Genomic DNA, 18,088 nt, shown 5'->3' on the forward strand with positions numbered 1-18,088 from the left:
TTTTTAGCCTCACTCTGTTTTTTACTAAGTCCGAGAGTCTGTTATGACTTGCTTATTGTTTTGATGAATGCCATTGATCTAGAGGCTATACGGAGATGCTTAGTAATCATGTTTTTCCATGTACAACCTGTACTTCAATGACATGCTTTTGGTTGCTATGATCTTGCATTGTAGCATGTTTGTTTCATGCCTTCAACATGTCAACATGTTATTACTGCTCACATGTATGCCATGTTTTTCACTGTCATAACCTATGTTATAAAGTTGCTTTTTGCATTGATCATATTGGATTAATCGTGATGCCTATGAACCTGAACCTTGATATTATTTGAAGCATGTAATCTGTACTTTAAGTGCATATCAAGTTTGTTCTCATATGTTTCTCGTAGCATGTTGTTTCCTTGATTGCAAAGTGCCTAGATGTTGTTTTGGGGAGATTGTTGTTATAATTTGTTTTGAATGTATGTGTTGAACCGTTGCACCATTTTCATCATGCTCTAAATGAAACTTGCTTAGTTTTGCATGTAGTTTCATATTACCTTGTTGCATCCTTGTTTTGGAGTTTTTGTGATGTTGTTTTTCTTGCATTTGCATTAATTTCATGTTTAACTTGTTTTGCTCATATCTTCTAGGCCATAGCTCCGAATTAAATGAACTTTATATGTAACTTGACTAGAAAGACGCGTAGATCATCTTGGTGCACCTTTAATGTGCTGTTTAACAACTTCAACATAATTTTTTGTTCAGATCTGGACCAATTTCGAAAATTGCATATTGGGAGTTTCCAGATTTGTTGTATGTTGATACCGGCCTCATTTCAACTAGCTTTGATGTGATGTTCTTGTATGCATACTCTCTTGCCAAGACTAGTATCATGTAGACTTGTCATGCATCATACTTGGATGAGCATCATGTCATCTTTATGTGTTGCGTGTTTACCATGTTGTTTGCTTCTTTCCGGTTGTGCTCCTTCTCGATAGTTCCTATTTCTTTGTGATTGTGAGGATTCGTTCGTATACGTGGGTTCGTCTTCTTCATGGACTCATTCTTCTTCCTAGAGGGATTTCAGGCAAGATGGCCATCACTTTGAATCTCACTACTATCATTGCTATGCTAATTGTCTCGATGCTATCGCTATGTCGCGCTACCTACCACTTGTTTATCAAGCCTCCCAAATTGCCATGATAGCCTCTAACCTTTTCCACCATCCTACCAAACCGTTGTTTGGCTATGTTACCGCTTTGCTCAGCCCCTCTTATAGCATTGCTAGTTGTAGGTGTAGTTCCAGGTTGTTCCATGTTGGGACATGGATATCATGGGATATCACAATACCCCTTATTTAATTACTGCATCTATATACTTGGTAAAGGGTGGAAGGCTCGGCATTTTTCCTGGTGTTTTGTTACACTCTTGCCGCCCTAGTTTCCGTCATTCCAGTGTTATGCTCCATGATTTTGCACCCCTAACACGATGAGGGTTTATGGGCCCCTCTTGACAGTTCGCTTTGAATAAAACTCTTCCAGCAATGCCCAACATTGGTTTTATCATTTGCCTAATAACAACTAAAACTTGCATAGGGACCGGCTAGCACCCGAGGATAATTAATCAACCCCCGGGCCAGTACTCCTCCGAATGTTGGTCCAAACCAGGCGATGTCTGGCACCCCCTGGGCAACCTGGATTTCAGCCAACCCGACGTCTTACCCATCCGGTGTGCCTTGAGAACGAGATACGTGCGGCTCCTACCGGGATTTGTCGGCACATCGGGCAGTCTTGCTGGTTTTGTTTTACCATTGTCAAAATGTCTTGTGCACGGGATTCCGAGTTTGATTGGAGGGTCCCGCAATGGAGGATTGTCTCCGCGGATCGTGAGCTTGTCATGGGCTAAGTTGGGACACTCCTACAGGGTTTAAACTTTCAAGAGCCGTGCCCGCGGTTATGGGGCGGATAGGAATTTGTTAATATCCAGTTGTAGTGGTCTTGAAGTAAACTCAATTACAATACACCAACCGTGTGCCTAACCGTGACTGTCTCTTTTCTGGGAAGTTCGAGAGGAGAACACGGTTTGATTATGGTTGAACGTAAGTCATTCAGGATCACTTCTTTATCATTACTAGTTTGCCACTATTTGCGTAGTTTCTCATCTTAATCTTGTACTCATAAGTTAGCCACCATACAATGCTTAGTCACTTGCTGCAACGTCACCACTTTACCCCTTCCTTACACATTATGGTTTGCTAGTCTTTATACCCATTATAATGGGATTGCTGAGTCCTCATGGCTCACAGATTATTACAACAACAGTTGCAGGTGCAGGTAATACGATGATCATGACATGATAGCGATGTTTACTTGTCTTGGAGTTCTTCTTCTTCTTTGTCGATCTTGGGTTAGGTTTTTGGTCAGCAGCCTAGGCCTGTAGGGTGGATGTCGTTTGAGCTTCTGTTTTTGTTTCATCCGTAGTCGGATGTTGTTCTCATGTATGATGTTTTGATGTATTCTTGTGGCATATGTATGCCCTTTTTATGTATCCCCAGCTATTATGTAATGGTATGTTGTAATGATATCCACCATGCAAAAGCGTTTCAATGTGCAGCTCTATCCTTGGTGGGACCTTCGAGTTCCTCTCGAATAGGTTCGCATAATGGGCGTGACAAGTTGGTATCAGAGCCTCGACCGACCAGAGGAGCCCCCTTGATTGACCGTAGTTGGCTGTTGTCGAGTCTAGAAGAAAACTTTTCTGAGTCTAGTTATATCGGAGAGTAGGACTTCTTTTTACTCCTCAGTCCCTTCGTCGCTCTGGTGAGAAATCTTGACGTAGGTGTTTTGAATTACTCTTCCCCTTCAATTTTTTTAGGATCACTTTAACATCCCAAATTTTCAATTTCGAATGTTATACATTAGATCATCATTGCATATCATATTTTATTTTGCATTTTGGTTGATCCTAGAAATTCTACGCAACTCAATGACCCAGGGAGAGAGTTGGGGATTTCGTTATTTTCATATTTGAGTTTTCTCAAATTTTGAGAATAGGATCATTTGATTTTATTTATTTTATCATCAATTATTTCTAATACAAAAATATGAGAGAGGGAATAAAATGACTTTCCCAAAATAAAGAAATATTGAGGATTTAATAATAAAATCAAATAAGTTTTTATTTCGGATTTTTTCGGTGTTTTATTTGAATTTAGGAAAAATGTGCGTTTTTCAAAATTGCACTTAGGTCCCAAATAAATGTTCACCTTGTGCGTCTTGATTTTAGAAGCCCGTGAAAATTTATTTCAGAATTTTTGGAGTCCGTTTAGTATTTCTTTTTATTTTTCTTCCGAGCGGAATAATTAAAAAAAACGAACCGACCTACGGGCCGTGTCCGACTAGGACTCCGGCCTGAGGGGGGGCCTTTATAAGCTGGGGCAGCCCACCTGGGGGAAACCCTAGCCCAGCCGCCGCCCTAGCCGCCGCCCCAGCCGCCGCTCGCGGCTGCGCCGCCCCGCGCCGCCGTCGCCGGACGCCGGACGCCGCCGAGGTTCGCCGCCGCCTCGACTTCCGTGCCAATGTTTTTTTTAAATTCGGTTTTCATCGGGTTTTTTTAGATTCCGTTTTTTTAAATAGATCGGTTTTTCCGGTTTATTTAAATAGCGAGCGTTCGTCCATCCGTTCATTCTAGCGAGCGTTCGTCGTTTTTCTTTTTCTCGGATTAAATCCGCGATTTTTCTGATCCGATTTTTGTTTTAGTATAACTTTTCGCTCGTTTATCGGAATCAGGCAATTCAAGCGCCTAGAGATTCGTCTCGAAACCCTCTATCCGTTTAACCAACTTAAACAAGATTTTGCTACTTTAAAATTTGCCTTAGATCTAGATTACTAGAACGAAGTTGTTTTCTTTCGCCGTTTGACTTTCGTTGTTTCTTTCGATTTGATTCTTTTTGCCAACCGGAGTTCTTAAGTTGAACCTTCTGGTTAGATCTCTTATTTGCATTTTACCCGTGCATTAGATGAGTACTTATTGTATGCTTGTTTGTTTGTCTGCGATAGAATACCCGGAGTGCGCCGCCTGTTACTTCGAATCGTTAGGTTTCGCGGATCATCAGCATGGCAAGTAACACTTTGATCATACCTTTTCTACTACCCATTTTTATTGCATTAGATCAATCCTCACACATTGCATTATTAGGATCTAATTAAATTGTGGAGTAGTACCTATTACCTGTTTATTAGCAAACCTTTGGGAGTTACTTCTACGTTTGCTTATTATGCCATGCTATGCTAGTAGACGTGGATTGGGTGAGTGATATCCATGACAGATGTGAGATTGTTAATTAATGGTTTATCTAAGGTGGCAACTTAAACACACATCTGGGTGGATTGAGGCACCTGGGTATTCCAGGACTTGCCTGTTTTCTTTTGGACCGCCACCCAGGCTCAAAGGGATCATGAGACTATTCATACTAGAAACTTCCGTGTGCAGCCACAAGCTATTATGGGCTCTAGCATAGTTGAGTAAGTTGTGCGAACTCTTACAGTGGTAGACTAGCAGATGTAGGGGATGTAGGTGATACGGTCTACCCGATCGTAAGGTGCTAGCGCTTCTGAAAGACTATGTCTCGGTCATCCGTCTTCTCAAACACCATGTAGTGCGAGAAACCAAACGGAGGCAATCGAGTCTTGTGGGGAAAAGTGCGCAAACCTCTGCAGAGTGTAATAAACTAATCATGGTTAGCCGTGTCCCCGGTTATGGACATCTTGAGTATCTAGTACTTGGATTATCATGTGAATCTCAACATGTTACTCTAAATTAATTTTGTTGGGTTATGTTTAATGATGATGCTTAATTGGGATTGAGAATGCTGTCAACCATTCTCAATGTTTAACAACTACCATGATAGTTAAATAAATTTATTCCTTTGAAGTAGGGAAAAATTCGCTTTACGCAAAACTGTAACCATAAAGCTTTCCACCAGCCAAATATGCATATAGTATAGCTATTTCACTCCATTACTCTCTATGTGTTACATTGCCAGCATATTCCATGTGCTGACCCATTTCGGGATGCAAAATTAATGTTGTAGACTTTTCTGACGACGATTAAGGAGTTTTTAGGTCGTGGTTCTATACTCAGTGATGCCGTTGGAGTTGATGGACTCACTTATTGTGATGCCCGGGTAATTAAGCTACAGTGATCCTTTGCTAATGATGCCACGTCACCTCGTTTATAGTTGCTAATCTCGAGTTAGTTCGAAACCGATACAAATTCAAATTTAAAATATAGGCAAACAACAAAAGTTTTCAAACATAAAAACTAACATGTTCAATAAATAGTAGATAAATCAGAGGCTAGGATAAAATTGTAAACAACATTATTGAAATGTGATAAGTCATTTAAAAAAAATCTCAAACAGTGGCTGAATACATTATTTAATAACCTTTTAATTAATCTAAATCTAATATGAAATAGTATTTCACCCAAACTAGTTTTCGGTGCTAGGATCTAATGCACTGCAAATTATGACCTAGCTCCCATATTCTATAAAAATCAATTAGGTGCTAAACATTTTTGAAAAACAGTAAAAGACAATAAATAAAATAAAAGGAATAAAAAAACAAACCTAACAAAACAAACGAGAAAAAGAAAGACCCCCAACTGGGCCACGGCCCAGTAGGCCATCGGGCCCCCAGGCCGGCCCAGTCGCCCCCAGCATAACCCCCTCCCCACTCCCCAAACCCTAGCCACTACCGCACACAGACCCCACTCCCCCTCTCGGTCCACCCCCCTCCCCTCGATTCCCCACACCTCTCCCCCGATGGGATCTGGATCGGGGCAGTTGCCCCGGCCCCGTCGAACGCCGCCTCGCCGGCCCCTGCCCTCGTCCTCACGCCCTGTCCCCGCTCCCTCGACGGCTCCCCTGCCGCGCCGACCGCGCCCTCGACGCCCTACGCCGCCTGGAACGCCGCTTCGCCGCCCGCCTCCTCATCTCCTCCCCGCCACCCGACGTGCTCGACGCCGGCGCTGCATCGCCACGCGCCGTCGTCGGACCCCGCCGGAACGCCTCCTCGACTCCACCGCTCCCCGCCGTCACGTTCACCCTGCATCGGGCCTCCCCTTCAACGCGGGTGAGGAACCCCACCGACCTCCTCCCTCTGCGTTGTGCTCACCGTTGCTCGCGCCTCGACCATGCCCAACGTGTGCGCCCGTGCACTGCCGCCTTCCTCGGCGCGCGCTCACTACGGTCCTCGGCCGCGCCCCGCCCGCGCCTGACTCTGGCTGCGGCCGGCCCTGCTCCCCATCCCCGCGCGGCTGCCTTCGCCGGCGTCCGCCACCTCCCCGCACCGCGGCCCCCTTTTCGGCCGGCCTCGCCCACGACGGCACTCTCCCTGGCCGGCGCTCTCCTCCATCCTGGCCGGTGCCCGGGGCCAACCAGGCTGCGCCGGCTCCACGCGCCCGATCCGCTCGGGCTCTGCCCCGCACCCGGCGCCCGTTATGCCCCCTGGGCCTATGACAAACGGGCCCCGTGCCCAGAACGATTATAAAAAAAAGAAAGAGAAAATAAAAATAAAAATAATATAAATATTAATTAATTAACTTAATTAATCCTGTTTAATTAACATAATTATTAAACTACCCTAACTAACCTGTTAGTTAAACTAATTAAATTGGTTGATTAGTTAGCAGAGTATGACCAGTGGGACCCACCGTCAGATTGACCCAGTCAACACCTCTGTTGACTGCTGATGTCATGCTGATGTCATGATGACGTCAGCAGACACTATTCTGGATAATGTTGATTAAATTAATTAAATAAATCCTAAAAATGATTTAAATCTTTTAAAATTAATATAAAATAAACCGTAGCTCAGATGGAAAAACTTTGTACATGAAAGTTGTTCAGAACGACGAGACGATTCCGAATACGTAGCCCGTTCGTCCACCACACACCCCTAACATATCAAACACGCAAATTTCCCCCTCCGGTTCATCTGTCCGAAAACGCGAAACACCGGGAATACTTTCCCGGAGGCTTTCCCCCTTCGTCGGTATCACCTACTACCGCATTAGAACACGTCTAGCTCTGCTTGTTGTCCTGTTATGCACTTGCTTGCTATGTATTTACTGTTTCTCCCCCCTCTTCTCTCTGGTAGACCCCGTGACGATGCCAATGCCCCTGTGGTCGACTACATCACCGACGACCCCTCTCTCTTGCCAGAGCAACCAGGCAAGCCCCCCCTTTGATCACCAGATATCGCCTACTCTTCTCTATACTGCTTGCATTAGAGTAGTGTAGCATGTTACTGCTTTCCGTTATTCCTATCCTGATGCATAGCCTGTCCTTGCTACTACTGTTGTTACCTTTACCTGCCATCCTAATGCTTAGTATAGGATGCTAGTTTTTCATCAGTGGCCCTACATCCTTGTCCGTCTGCCATGCTATACTATCGGGCCGTGATCACTCGGGAGTTGATCACGGGTATATACTATATACTTTATACATGATACATGTGGTGACTAAAGACGGGTCGGCTTGAGGAGCACCCGCGAGTGGATCTTTGAGGCGGAGCGACAGGGCAGGTTCCGACCACCTAGGAGAGAGGTAGGCCTGGCCCTGGTCGACGTTCGCGGATACTTAACACGCTTAACGAGATCTGGGTATTTGATCTGAGTCTGGCCATTTGGTCTATACGCACTAACCATCTACGCGGGAGTAGTTATGGGTATCCCGGCGTCGTGGTATCAGCCGAAGCCTTCTTGACGTCAGCGACGGAGCGGCGCGCACTGGATTGGACTGGAACGCCACTAGGCTAGGTCTGCTTCCGGCCGCCCACGCAACGTGCAGGTGTGCTAAGGGCGATGGGCCCAGACCCTTGGGCGCTTAGGTTTAGACCGGCGTGCTTACCTCTCTGTTGGTCTAGGTGGGGCTGCGACGTGTTGATCTTCCGAGGCCGGGCATGACCCAGGAAAGTGTGTCCGGCCAAATGGGATCGAGCGTGTTGGGTTATGTGGTGCACCCCTGCAGGGAAGTTAATCTATTCGAGTAGCCGTGATCTTCGGTAACAGGACGATTTGGAGTTGTACCTTGACCTTATGACAACTAGAACCGGATACTTAATAAAACACACCCTTCCAAGTGCCAGATACAACCGGTGATCGCTCTCTCACAGGGCGACGAGGGGAGGATCAGCGGTTAGGGTTATGCTATGAGATGCTACTTGGAGGACTTCCGTCTACTCTCTTCTACATGCCGCAAGATGGAGGTTGCCAGAAGCGTAGTCTTCAAAAGGACTAGCTATCCCCCTCTTATTCTGGCATTCTGCAGTTCAGTCCACATATGATACCCTTATTCCATTTGATGCCCATGCATATGTAGTGTAGCTCCTTGCTTGCGAGTACTTTGGATGAGTACTCACGGTTGCTTTCTCCCTCTTTTCCCCCTATCCCTTCTACCTGGTTGCCGCAACCAGATGTTGGAGCCCCAGAGCCAGACGCCACCGTCGACGACGACTCCTACTACATCGGAGGTGCCTACTACTACGTGCTGCCCGCTGACGACGACCAGGAGTAGTTAGGAGGATCCCAGGCAGGAGGCCTACGCCTCTTTCGATCTGTATCCCAGTTTGTGCTAGCCTTCTTAAGGCAAACTTGTTTAACTTATGTCTGTGCTTAGATTTTGTTGCTTCCGCTGACTCGTCTATGATCGAGCTCTTGTATTCGAGCCCTCGAGGCCCCTGGCTTGTAATATGATGCTTGTATGCCTTTTTTTATTTGTAGAGTTGTGTTGTGATATCTTCCCGTGAGTCCCTGATCTTGATCGTAGACGTTTGCGTGTATGATTAGTGTACGATTGAATCGGGGGCGTCACACTTATCTTCCAAGCCTTCCGCTGTTATCGTTATTAGATGGCCTTAAGCCATATTTATTGTAATAAGTTCTCTTTTGAGACACTCAATGTAATAAGTGTGTGATTGCTACTCTACTATAAATCCTCCGAGTACTGTGTGGTGTCAGCATTACTGATCCAGGGATGACACCGGATCACAGAGATCAGACTGTTTGAGGTCTGGTCGCTACAATCACGCAGTTAGTGTTCGTTCGTTGCGATGCTAGGTCTTTTCATCCGACGCACTTCTCTTTGAGTTGATTCCAACCTCTTTGTTTTTTTGCAAGATCAGTCCTCAGTTCTTTCCCAACGACGTTGTTTCCCCGTCCGAAGATAAACAATGGCGTCTGAAGTTATTTTCTTTTCCCACCCGCCCAGCCTTTTTTTCTTCTTGGAGCTGGAGTCCGTAATGGAGTATCCATCCTACTCATGCGAAGCCTTTGCATTCTTTCCTCAATTATTTCAAATGTTGCTTTTCTCTTCATGTTATTTGTCGGTTCCTAGTTCCAAGTTGCCTTTGTTTTTTTCCCGCCCTCCCACCCCCTTTTTCTTCCCGAAGTGTGAGCCTCTATTCGAGCATCAATTTCATTTGTGCGGAGCCTCTTCAGTCTTTCCTTAATTGTCTCAACTGGTGAATTCTCGTCTAGTTCATCATTGTTCGTCTCGTTTTCCTTTCAAGTGGATCCAATTCAAGTTTTTTGTTGTTGATCATATTCTTTTCCTCGACTCAAGTGTTTCCCCTTTCTCTTCCGTCTCTCACCATTTAATCATTCCGGTGCATCATTTCTCATTCAAACAATCCTTTCCAACGTTGTTTCTTTTTAGTAGGCCCTAACCCACAGGTCTTTTCCCAGGATCTTACGTGACTCTTCTAATTGTTCCTCGAGTTATTCCCAAATTCTTTTAAAAACATGACGTAAGAATGAATTTCATCAGCCAGATGCTTTTCCAAGATCGATTTCAAATTATTTTCTTTGTCGGCTCAACCTCTTCGCTTTTCATTCTGCCGGAGTATCTCTACAATTTTGGTGGTGTCTCTCATAGTCATTCTCAACATTTGAAGACCGAAGAAGAGTTTTCCTCTAAATCTTGTCCATTCTCTCAAAGATTCGTGGTACTAGCTTCATGTTATCCTCTCGAATTATTCCGTTTATTAGAAATTCTTTCCTTACCCATCCGGAGTATTTCAGGAGTTGTTTTCCGTTTCCATTATCCGGAGGCCATCATGTCCGAATATTTCTTCGTTCCAAATTTTTAGCTTTGTTCCTCAATTATTCTAAATTGATGCCACTTCGTTCGTCTCCATATTCATACCGGTGCATTGTTCATGTATTCTTTAATCAGCTCACGACCTCTTCTTTCTCTTGTCACTAAATTCCCTTAAGTACTTTTGTGCTTCTTCTAATTCTTCCCGGCGAGGAATTCTCTTTCTTCATTCATTTTCAAATTCTTACGATGGTTCATTCAAGATTCCTTTTCCTTTGTTATCATATCAATTCATTCATTCGTTCTAATCCTACTGGTGGTTCATGAAGACCTTCCAAAGTTTTGCGCTATATATCCCCTTAATCTTTTCAAAAGCGAATAAGTTGAATGCAATCCTTTGCTTGTCACCAATTTATATTTTTAAAGGATACGCATAACATAATTCTTATTATTGTTTTATCCAAATGATCTAATTCCTTCCTTCGGAGATTGTTCATGATGAGTAACCTCTCGGTTCTAAGTTGTTCATCTTTTCTCTTTTGGAGTTCCAAGTTCTTTCTCGCTTGTCTCGTAGCAAAGCTCCATCTAAATCATCACAAGTCTTTAATCTTATTCTTTTCATACTTCAATTCTATCTCATCATCCTTTTGTTACCAGAGTTCTTCACGGTGGTTTATGAAGGATTTAATTAATTCTGCAAGTGTTCATCAAAGTTCTTGTTGACGGAGCTCAAGTATCTTTTCCTCTTGCATCTCAAAGTGCAATTAATTCTCCGTATTCTTTTGAAGTGGAGTTTTGCATTTCTTCGTTCTTCCCAGCTATTCAATCATTTGGGAGTGGATGAAATTCACCTCAAGTTTCGAGATGTTTACATAAGTCCACACAAATCAATTCTTTTGTTGTTGATTTTCTCAACAACTCCGTTCAAACCTTCTTCGTAAGGATGTTTTTCAAACTCAATTGTGGAAGAAGATTTCATTTTTCTTCTCTTTCAATTCTTCCGAAGGAATTGTGTTGTTCCTCTCATCAAGTATCGTTCAATCTTGTCGAGTTCATGTTCTATTCTATCCATGTTCGGCTGGACCGCTCCCTAAATTCTTTCGTTCTTGTTCCTTTTCTATCTTGTTCTAACGGGAGTGGCCATTGATTCTCATCATATTCGTTGTTCCTCTTTTCTACACGAGTGCTCTCCACTTTGTTAATCTTCTCTCTTGCATTCTTATTTCACCTTATCCTCTTTCTCTTCCGTCTCGTTCCTAAGATCTCGGGACGAGATCTTCTGTTAGTGGAGGAGAGATGTAACGCCCCGAGACCAATGCGCCAGGTGTCTTCCAGTTATTCGCCACCATTGCCATGTCATTCACATGCATGTTTCTCTTTGCCATGTCATGATGTGCATTTCATCTGCATGTTTTTCAAAACTTGCATCCGTCCGGGTTTCCCAGTTCTCTCCGTTGTCCGTTTCGGCATCTGACACTCTCACACGCACCCGTCGCACCTCCCAGATCTTATTTCATCAGTGGGAGAAAAACTTTCTTGGAATGGGCCAATATTTGTCGAGTGGCCTTAGTACATCACCGGTAGGCCGCCTGTCAAATTTCGTTCCATTTAGAGGTCGTTTGATACCCCAACGGTTAACCGCGTTAATCGTTGGACCCCTTTGTCCTTACAGCCCAACACCCCTCCACAACAGCCCACTAGCCCATCTAAACCTCCTCCATGCTCTTAGCCATTGGATCACGATCATGTGGGTGAAAACCGCACCTCAATAGCCCTCTCCTAGCTCCCATAATCTATATAAACACCTCCCCCTCCAAAATTCCGGATCAAACTCTAGTAATGTTCGTCCTCACGCCGCCGGACATGTCCGCCCGGCGTCGGATGCGTCCACACCGGCGGCCCGGACCAATCCGGTGCCGCCACGTCGCCCCCGTCGGCCTCCTCTCTCCTCAAAGCCGTCGGCCCGTGGAGCCCCTGGCAGGCCCGCCCAGGGATGCGCGCGCCGCCCCACTCGCCCACGCCAGCCATCATGCGCCGCTGCCTCGCTCCGCCCCGACGCCGACCGGGCCGCCCTCGCCGCCCGCCCACCGTGCGCCGCCACCTTGCCCCCCACCGTGGGTCGCTGCTTGGTCGCCGCTCGCGCTGCCGCCCTTGCCGGCCACCATGTCTCGCCGGAGCTCCCGTGCCCCGGATCTGGTCAGGTGGACCAGATCCAACACCTCACCGATCCAAACGTCACCGTGCCCCGTCCTGGATCTCCTCGTCCCACACCTCCCCGTCCACTTTTCCCCTGAGATGGTTTTTTTCTTCTAAGTCCCCAGATCTGCTATATTATGTTTGCATCTTCTTCATGTCATAACTTCATGCATGTTGCTCCGATTTGAGTGTATGATATGTCGAAATGGTCATCTCTGAGTGCTCTAGATGATGGTGTACCATCTTTATAGTGGTGCAATCCATATATTTTTATATGCCCTATGGTGACTAGAACAAGCATGCAAAGTAGGGTACTTCTTGCTGATTTCGTCCGAACCTGCTATATTATGTTGCCATGTTAACTGGATGCTACAAGTGAATCCCTGCATACTCTGGAGATGCTCAGTAAGGATGTTTTGTAGATATTGTAATGCTCTATTCTTCCATGCCTTGGTTTGCAATTATGGCCTACTGTAGCTTCTCATTGTCATGACCTAAATTTGCTAAATACTGTTTCTGTCAGCCTGTTATCAGTAAGTTCAGTTTTTCCATTTGAATAGCTAGGGTTCTATACATCCAATGACCATGTTCTTGACATGAATAGTTGCACAAATATGCCTTCTTGCTGTTGGTTACATTAACTTGCTATGATATGCTTTATGTTGAGTTAACCAAGCTTGCAAAGATGTCTACTTGTGGTTGTTTCTGCCATGTTCACTAAATTCCACTCCGTGAATCAGTTATTATTTGAATGGCTAAGTTGCTTTTTGCATTGATCATATTGGATTAATCTTGATAACTATGAATATGAACCTTGATGTTATTTGAAGCACGTAATCTGTACTTTAAGTGCATATCAAGTTTGTGCTCATATATTCCCTATAGCATGTTGTTTCCTTGATTGCAAAGTGCCTAGTTGCCGTTTTGGGCAGATTGTTGTTATAATTTGTTTTGAGTGTATGTGTTGAACCGTTGCTCCGTTTTCATCACACTCTAAATGAAACTTGTTAGTTTTGCATGTAGTTTCATGTTACCTTGTTGCATCCTTGTTTTGGAGTGTTTGTGATGTTGTCTTGCATGCATTTGCATTAATGCCATGTTTAACTTGTTTTGCTCGTATCTTCTAGGCCGTAGCTCCGGATTAAATGAACTTTATATGTAACTTGACTAGAAAGACATGTAGATCATCTTGGTGCACCTTAATGTGCTATTTAATACCTCAACATAATGTTTTGTTCAGATCTGGACCAATTTCGAAAATTGCATATGGGGAGTTTCCAGAATTGTTGTATGTTGATTCCGGCCTCATTTAAACTTGCTTTGATGTCATGTTCTTGTATGCATCCTCTCTTGCCAAGAGTACCATCATGTAGACTTGTCATGCATCATAATTTGATGAGAATCATGCCATCTTTATGTGTTGCGTGTTTACCATGTTGTTTGCTTCTTTCCAGTTGTGCTCGTTCTCGATAGTTCCTGTTTCGTTGCGATTGTGAGCATTCGTTCGACTACATGGGTTCGTCTTCTTCATTGACTCGTTCTTCTTCCTCGCAAGATTTCAGGCAAGATGACCGTCACCTTGGATCTCACTACTATCATTGCTATGCTAGTTGTCTCGATGCTATTGCTATGTCGCGCTACCTACCACTTGTTTATCAAGCCTCCCAAATTGCCATGATAGCCTCTAACCTTTTCCACCATCCTAGGAAACCGTTGTTTGGCTATGTTACCACCTTTCTCAGCTCCTCTTATAGCGTTGCTAGTTGCAGGTGCAGTTGTAGGTTGTTCCATGTTGGGACATGGATATCATGGGATATCACAATATCTCTTATTAAATTAATGCATCTATATACTTGGCAAACAGTGGAATGCTCGGCCTTTTGCCTGGTGTTTTGTTCCACTCTTTCCGCCCTAGTTTCCGTCATACCGGTGTTATGTTCCTTGATTTTGCGCCCCTAACACGATGAGGGTTTATGGGCCCCTCTTGACAGTTTGCTCTGAATAAAACTCTTCCTGCAAGGCCCAACATTTTTTTACCATTTGCCTAATAATAACTAAAACTTGCATAGGGACCGGCTAGCACCCGAGGATAATTATTCAACCCCCGTGCCAGTGCTCCTCCGAGTGTTGGTCCAAACCGGGCGATGTCCGGTACCCCTTGGGCAATGAGGGTCTCAGCCAACCTGATGTCCTGCCCATCCGATGTGCCCTGAGAATGATATACGTGCAGCTCCTATCGGGATTTGTCGGCACATCGAGTCGTCTTGCTGGTTTTTGTTTTACCATTGTCGAAATGTCTTGTGCACCAGGATTCCGAGTTTGATCGGAGGGTGCCGTGATGGATGATTGTCTTCGTGGGTCGTGAGCTTGTCATGGGCTAAGTTGGGACACCCCTGCAGGGTTTAAACTTTCGAGAGCCATGCCCGCGGTTATGGGGCAGATGGGAATTTGTTAATATCCGGTTGTAGTGGCCTTGAAGTAAAACTCAATTAAAATACACCAACCGCATGCATAATCGTGATTCTCTCTTTTCGGGGAAGTTCGAGAGGAGAACACGGTTGGGTTATGTTTGAACGTAAGTCATTCAGGATCACTCCTTGATGATTACTAGTTTGCGACCATTTGCGTAGTTTCTCATCTTGCTCTTGTACTCGTATGTTAGCGACCATATAATGTTTAGTCGCTTGCTGCAACCTCACCACTTTACCCCTTCCTTACCCATTAAGCTTTGCTAGTCTTGATACCCATGGTAATGGGATTGCTAAGTCCTCGTGGCTCACAGATTACTACAACAACAATTGCAGGTAATGTGATGATCATGACATGAGAGCGATGTTTACTTGTCCTGGAGTCCTTCTTCTTCTTCTTCGTGGATCTTGGGTTAGGTTCCTGGTCAGCAGCCTGGGCTAGCAGGTTGGATGTCCTTTGAGCTTCTGTTTGTGTTTCATCCGTAGTCGGATGTTGTTCGCATGTATGGTGTTTTGATGTATTCTTGTGGCATTTGTATGCCCTTTTTATGTATCCCCAGCTATTATGTAATAGTATGTTGTAATGATATCCACCTTGCAAAAGCGTTTCAATATGCGACTCTATCGTTGGTGGGACCTTCGAGTTCCTCTCGGATAGGTTCGCATATTGGGCGTGACAATATAAGAGGTGTTTGCATTGATAACAAGTCAGGGGAGTCCATGAGGGGCCTAGAAGGTCGGGGGGCGCTCCCTAGGAGGGGGGCGCCCCCCGCCCTTGTGGTGGCCTCGTGACTCCTCTGGTGCATCTCCTGTCCTCCGTGGGCTTCTTTTGGTCCATAAAATATCGTCGTAAAGTTTCAAGTCAATTGGACTCCGTTTGATATTCCTTTCCTGCGAAGCTGAAAACAAGGAAAAAACAGAAACTGGCACTGGGCTCTAGGTTAATAGGTTGGTCCCAAAAATCATATAAAATAGCATATAAATGCATATAAAACATCCAAGGTTGATAATATAATAGCATGGAACAATAAAAAATTATAGATATGTTGGAGACGTATCAAGCATCCCCAAGCTTAATTCCTGCTCGTCCTCGAGTAGGTAAATGATAAAAACAGAATTTTTGATGTGGAAATCTATGTAACATATTTAGCCATGTAATATTCTTTATTGTGGCAAGAGTATTCAGATCCATAAGATTCAAAACAAAACTTTAATATCGACATAAAAACAATAATACTTCAAGCATACTAACAAGGCAATTATGTCTTTTCAAAATAACATGGCCAAAGAAAGTTATCCCTGCAAAATGATATAGTCTGGCTATGCTCCATCTTCATCACACAAAATATTCAAATCATGCACAACCCCGATGACAAGACAAGCAATTGTTTCATACTTTTGAAGTTCTCAAACTTTTTCAACTTTCACGCAATACATGAGCGTGAGCCATGGACATAGCACTATAGGGTGAATAGATGGTGGTTGTGGAGAAGACAAAAAGAAGGAGATAGTCTCACATCAACTAGGCATATCAACAGGCTATGGAGATGCCTATCAATAGATATCAATGTGAGTGAGTAGGGATTGCCATGCAACGGATGCACTAGAGCTATAAGTTTTTGAAAGCTCAAAACAAAAACTAAGTGGGTGTGCATCCATCTCGCTTGCTCACGAAGACCTAGGGAAATTTGAGAAAGCCCATCATTGGAATATATAAGCCAAGTTCTATAAGAAAATTCCCACTAGTATATGAAAGTGATATCATAGGAGACTCTCTATCATGAAGATCATGGTGCTACTTTCAAGCACAAGTGTGGTAAAAGGATAGTAACATTGCCCCTTCTCTCCTTTCTCACATTTTTTTATTTGGGCCTTCTCTCATTTTTTTGGCCTCTTTTTTTGTTCGGAGTAGGTAAATGATAAAAACATAATTTTTGATATCATAGTCTCCACCATCCTTTCCTCACATGGGACAATGCTCTAATAATGAAGATCATCAGACTTTTATTTACTTACAACTCAAGCATTACAACTTGATACTTAGAAAAAAATATGACTCTATATGAATGCCTACGGCGGTGTACCGGGATGTGTAATGAATCAAGAATGACATGTATGAAAGAATTATGAATGGTGCCTTTGCTACAAATACGATGTCAACTACATGATCATGCATAGCAATATGATAATAATGGAACATGTCATAATAAGCGGAACGGTGGAAGTTGCATGGCAATATATCTCGGAATGGCTATGGAAATGCCATAATAGGTAGGTATGTTGGCTGTTTGAGGAAGGTATATAGTGTGTGTATGGTACCTACGATAGTTGTGAGGCACAACAGAGGCTATCAATGGCGGAAAGGTGAGAGTGCGTATAATCCATCGACTCAACATTAGTCATAAATAACTCACATACTTATTGGAAAAATCTATTAGTCATCGAAACAAATTACTACGCGCATGCTCCTAGGGTGATAGATTGGTAGGAAAAGACCATCGCTCGTCCCCGACCACCACTCATAAGGAATTCAATCAATAAATAAATCATGCTTCGACTTCATCACATAACGGTTCAACATACGTGCATGATACGGGACTCACAAACCTTAACACAAGTATTTCTCAAATTCACAACTACTCACTCGCATGACTCTAATAGCACCATCTTCATATCTCAAAACAATCATAAGGAATCAAATTTCTCATAGTATTCAATGCACTTTATATGAAAGTTTTTTATTATATCCCTCTTGGATGCCTATCATATTAGGACTAAATTCATAACCAAAGCAAATTACCATGCTGTGTAGAGAGACTCTCAAAATAATAGAAGTGAATTATGAGAGTTCAACAATTTCGTAAAAATAAAACTACCGTCGTGCTCTAAAAAGATATAAGTGAAGCACTAGAGCAAATGACAAACTACTCCAAAAGATATAAGTGAAGAACAATGAATAGTTGAATAATTATGTAACTATTTGAAGACCCCTTCTCATAAATAAAACTTCAGATCTTAAGTACTTTATTCAGACAGCAAGCAAAACAAAATAAAGTGATATTGCAAGGATAACACATGTCATCTGAAGAAGCGAAAACTTAGGCTCAACCAAAACTGACCGATAGTTTGTTGAATAAGAAAGATGGGATGCCAACCGGGGCATCCCCAAGCTTAGATGCTTGATACTTCTTGGAATATTGACTAGGGATTCCTTGGGCATCCCCAAGCTTGAGCTATTGTGTCTCCTTAATTCCTCTCATATCATGGTTTCCCTAAATCTAAAGAATTTCATCCACACAAAACTCAACAAGAACTCATGAGATAACTTAGTTTAAATCCATGC

General features: G+C 43.7%; 1 long non-coding RNA gene across 1 annotated transcript; it reads left to right on the top strand.

Annotated features, from left to right (window-relative positions):
• The first annotated feature begins 5,737 nt into the window (after positions 1 to 5,737).
• Positions 5,738 to 8,761, top strand: LOC147975491 (uncharacterized). The gene is made up of 3 exons (XR_015600847.1): positions 5,738 to 6,116; positions 7,143 to 7,216; positions 8,460 to 8,761. It is a non-coding gene; the product is annotated as an uncharacterized LOC147975491 (long non-coding RNA).
• The last annotated feature ends 9,327 nt before the right edge of the window (positions 8,762 to 18,088 follow it).

Source organism: Triticum urartu, chromosome 4A, assembly GCF_056163025.1.
Source record: "Triticum urartu cultivar PI428250 chromosome 4A, HENAU_Tu73, whole genome shotgun sequence".
In the NCBI taxonomy this organism is placed as follows: Eukaryota; Viridiplantae; Streptophyta; class Magnoliopsida; order Poales; family Poaceae; genus Triticum; species Triticum urartu.